General features: G+C 43.3%; 1 protein-coding gene across 4 annotated transcripts in view; it reads right to left on the bottom strand.

Annotated features, from left to right (window-relative positions):
* Positions 1-5,000, bottom strand: part of LOC137992645 (transient receptor potential cation channel subfamily M member-like 2) — a 170,796-nt gene that overhangs the window by 14,139 nt on the left and 151,657 nt on the right. The window lies entirely within an intron of this gene.

The following is a 5,000-nucleotide window of genomic DNA, read 5'->3' on the forward strand; positions in this document are numbered from 1 at the left end:
AATTGTTAAATATTTTGCGCATCTTCGCATCGAGCTTCTTATGTTTTTAGAGAGCTGAGAGAGTGAACTCTAGCGTTTTCAGATGTCTTCATCGTCGGATACTTGTTCTAGTTTATCTGGAAGCAAAGCAGAGGGAAGTTTTAACGACGAAATCTTTCAATTTTCCGGGATAATTCCGATGATTCCGAAGAAGCGAGGACATCGACATCAAACATCAAAAGAGCACCAACAAGAACAACTCCGGAAGTTCAATGACGTTCAATGAAGATACAGACTGACCATGGGCACAAACCAAACACGCTGCACAAGTCAGAAGATCGAGAGAAACAAATTACGGTCAAATCAGAAAAAAAAAACGCCTCCAAAGAGCACACCGATCTGCTAAGAAACGCACAAAAAAGGCAAACAAAGCCGTTAAAAGCTTTATCTCATTAATACATGGCACTTCCTATCTATGCAGGCGTTCAAGAAAAAAAGACCCCGCACCCGGGTTAAAGCCTTTAGAAGTAGCATCAGTCGCTTCTACATGTACCACTGACCTGCATAGCGCTTGAGACTAGAATTAAATTGATGCACAAGCTTGAGGCCAAAAGGTCATATTCACATTACTGAAACAGATGAGGAAATCAACACCAAGAAACTAAAAGTATATTATCAAGACGAACTATCTTCTTGGAAAGAAAAAATATATCACGCAGCAGTATGAAGATCCAAAGTCTCAGAACGAAAACCATTGCCAAATGAAATCTTACAGGAACTGCCTAAAAGAGGCGTCCATTCAAATACGTACTCGACAGAGCAAAATTATCACAAAGGTAAAGGAAACCAGACAGAGTCTTGCAGGCCTGTTAGCTGACTTAACCCCATTTACACACTTGCTAATCTTAATTCTTTGAGCTTCTCTTGAGCGAAGAGACAGTGTCTAAGAAACAAAAAGCGTACTTATTACCATTCACAACGGTGACATAAAATAGAGAATTGCATATAACAGGAAAGGAGTGGAAGGTTTCAAAAACGTGCTCATATAAAAACTAAAGTAAAGCAAAACTGACAGTAACTTACAAAAATATGGTCAGATAAGCAGTGAGAAAGACTTAAAAGTGACTGTGTGTGTCGCTCAATCACCCGTCTTCGACTTCGTTCGCTTATAGAATCTGAGGTTACCTTTCAAATGGTTGCAACTGACCCTGGCATTATTTGTGTCTCGTTTCCCTTTACATGGACTGCACGGGTAAAACAATCAGTTTTGAAATGCACCGGTAGGGTTGAAGTTTTCTCTGTGTTCATTCCGCTTGACGGAGTGGTATGCATTGAAATGCTCAATTGTTTATCAGAGTTGCACTACACAGCGTCTTGGACGCATTTTATATTAACTAAAGATTTTGCCCAAAAATATAACGTAACATAGCCCCTTTAAGTGAAATAGCCTGCAAAAAAACTATCTGCAAATTACTCCGACGAACGTTTTCCCGCATGTCATGCATGTCTAGAGTTGCACTAAGCAAACGTTATGCCACACACTAAGGAAATACTGAACATGTTTCATATTTTCTCTTCTTTTCAGTCTGATCTGATGACAGGTCAAGTCCGTTTTTGGTTTACGTTTGCACTAAACGGTATCGCAAACGCCGGGAGTTGCGGTGTAGCACTTTTATTTCGCGGGGCTTAATTTTTGCGGATTTTGCGGATGTACTTGACCCGCAAAAATAAGTTCCAGCAGAAAAAAAACACCAGCAAAATTAAAAACCGTCAATATTTACTCCCGTTAATATAACTAAAAATGGCTTTTACTCCACATACAGTGGCGTCAAAAAGATTGTTTATTTTGATATTTGCATTGAGAAAAAGCAATTGGAGCTTGCTATAACAAAATGAAACGATGAAAGATTCCATATATTTATTTTTCACCGCCTGTCTTGTTTATCCAATTCACTTTCCATTATTGAGCTCCATAAGGGTATATTTTGTTTAAAGATCCACTAAAACGCCATTCGCATTACAATGACTTTCGACGCCGTGGCAGGTTACGTTAAATATACTGTGTCTACCGGATAAATTCTATGCATTTGTAGTACCCCCTCAAACTTACCAAACATACGCGCAGAAGACTCTACGCACAAAGACACTAGGAAAGACTTTTCATGACATGGATAAAAAAAAAAATGAAATTAAACGCATTTTCCGACTGGGATTACCATACTGGCAACCCAGTAATTAGTCATGATGTTTTGCCGTGGTGTGAATATGAAGTCACTTCCTATCTGCTTGACTAGTGTCAAGTTGTTTGTGAAACGATCATTCTTAAATCGAGTAATTATAATGGCGGACGGCCGAAACCAAGAAACGAGGTCAAAATAAATTAACTTACCTTGTAAATTTTCAAATAAAACTTGACGTGGTAAGTACTTGGGACTTCTACTTCCCGAAAATGAAGAGAAGGAAAGGCAAAATTTTGAGCATAGTACCACTATAAACCTGTTAAATTCTTTTTAGTGCGATTACCCTCGGGCCTATAAAAAGTTTTCGCGAAATTTAAATTTTAAAAAAACTTGTAAGCCAGTGCTTACATGGCTTACAGGCAGGTATGCCCTGTCTGTGAAGTACGGAACAGTTGAATACGGGAGTACTTTACATTAAAGTACCCTGCTTGGCAGGAGTTTCCTTTATTACCCTCTCCTGCGGGAAGAAAAGGAACTCTCTGCACGGATTGCCCCGATGTGGTTAAGAACTTTCGACGAGTAATTTAACTCTTAACCAGTTTAAATACTCGCTATAACCAGTTTTGAATTTTAACGCCTTCCCAATGGTGGAAGAGTGGAAGCGACCTTGCATTGACATCTCGTCGCACATGTGTGACAGAACATCGAGGAAATCCTTGCAGAGGTTTTCTTTCCTTCCCCGCTAGAGAAGGAAATCGAGGAAACCTCTGCTAAGCAGGGCACCATTAAAGAGATAAAAACTTAACTTTCATTTCCTAACCAAAATGACAAAACTCTCTGCGCCAGTGTTAAGGAGACGAGAATGTCACAAGGACGTGAAAAAAAGCAGCTTTAATACGGCCCAAACTAAAGATGGCCGTTGACAACCCAACACAAGGCCTGGACATGGGTGGGCATAAACAAAATACATTGCCGCAGGCACTGCCTGCTGGCGCAGCCTCTTCTTCCCTCCAAAAGGAAAGACGAACTAGCTAATAGTTGCAATTCAACGGGCTGGAAGTACATGAGTTCTAAAAAATATGAAGCATGAACTAAACGGAACATACATGAAAGCGGACTAACAGAATATCACTATCGCTAGAAATATGTCACGAAAAGGGAAACGTAGGACTAAACCGCGGAGCTAGAAGTGCCACAGGCAGGCTAAGATCTAACAAAGTCATTTAAGTATGAAGGAGGTCTGCGCTGTCTTTGAAGTCCTGGGCCAAGAGGTTCCGAGGATGACCACGGGGAGGAACACAATGATGGGTCAGTGGCAACAAAACTGGTGCACGGCTCCCCAAGGCGGGAGACGGGGTAGGGGAGGGGACATCAAGGAAGAGAATTGCTCATCGCAGGATGGCATGGTCATAAGCTCTGGTGGCGCAGGAGGGGATAACGTTCGGCGGAGGGCGCTGCAGGGGCGACAGGTAAAGGCTCCTCGTCATTGTCTTGGGAAGCTGGAGGACCTGGGTGGTTGGACACTACAATGGAGGGAGGCACAGGGAAGCACTCATCAGAGAATTTGACTTTGTAGGAAGTGGCTCTAAGTTGGGAGCCACTAAATTTCTTTATGAAACACGGGGGTAGGGGCGGGGGGGTCTGTGGAAACGACAATATAGTAGTCACGAGCGTGTGACGTGTTCTTGTCTGAGACGATGTAGACAAGATGTCCGACTTGGAGTGGTGGCGAATTTGGGACAAGACCGCAGGGTTTCTTGGACGTCTCACTGAAGGCGTGGTTAGAGGAATGCAGTTCATGTTGGGCCAGTATAAATTGAGAATTGGAGAATAGCTCCTGAGTCCACAATTCGCGAGACAATAAGCCAGAAAACCGAAGATGGGAGTTAAGGCATGCAGTGGTGAGGGCGAGGCCAACTTCACTAACCAGACGTCCTCCTGGTTCTTGACGAATGAGCTCTTTTTCAAGTTCACGTACAGCCTTCTCGGCGACAGGATTCTTGTTCTTGTTCTTAACACGGCCGACCTCAATTGTGACGTTTAAATGCTTAAGTGAGTCATTGTTACTCATGGACATAAAGCCAGGAGCAGGATCAACGCATGCAATAGTTCTACGACCATCAAGAGGGTGTACACCAACGATTAGTCGTGCGAGGGCGTCGTGGAGGGTGGTACAAAAAACCGTGAAGGATGTGGTGCATTCTTGAAGAAATAGGATCGACGCTTGATGACACTTACAACTTCAGGGGGGTCATCAGAAAATTGGGAGACCACAGAGGAGGGAGACAGGTGTGGCAGGCAGATGTCACGCGGGAAATGGCGTCGCTCATGTCCAGAGTAAAAAATTGTCGTTAAATCACCATTTAAAACTGATGGCGGGAAGAATGGTTGAGCTTTATGTGGAGGGCAGTTAAAAGGCCATCTAGCATGGACCGGGGTACGACGATGGCTTCAATAACTGGAACAAATGGCTGACTGCGTTTAACCAAGAGAACGCCGTCTTTAGCAATGGATGTACAGTTAAGATAAGGCTTGACATCACGAATATTGGTAAGTTTCTTTGATGGGCGAATGCCTTGTTTAAGATGGGCGTGAACTTTCCGGAGGTCAGGACAATCGTTTTGGATCTGTAGCCAGGCTGATCTTGTGGAGAATGGGAGGCTGGACTTATTGTCGAGGTTATCCTGGATCGAGACGCCCAGCACAACAGAGTCTTCCATGTAATGGACTAAGGTGCAGATCTGGCAATTGGGCTCGTTGCAGTTGGGCGCGTCGTGGCTAGTAAAGTCAGACAGTAGGTTCGCTTTCCCAGCCAGGTGTTGTAGGATGACTTGGTAATGG

This window comes from Montipora foliosa, chromosome 2 (assembly GCF_036669935.1).
Source record: "Montipora foliosa isolate CH-2021 chromosome 2, ASM3666993v2, whole genome shotgun sequence".
NCBI classification, from domain to species: Eukaryota; Metazoa; Cnidaria; class Anthozoa; order Scleractinia; family Acroporidae; genus Montipora; species Montipora foliosa.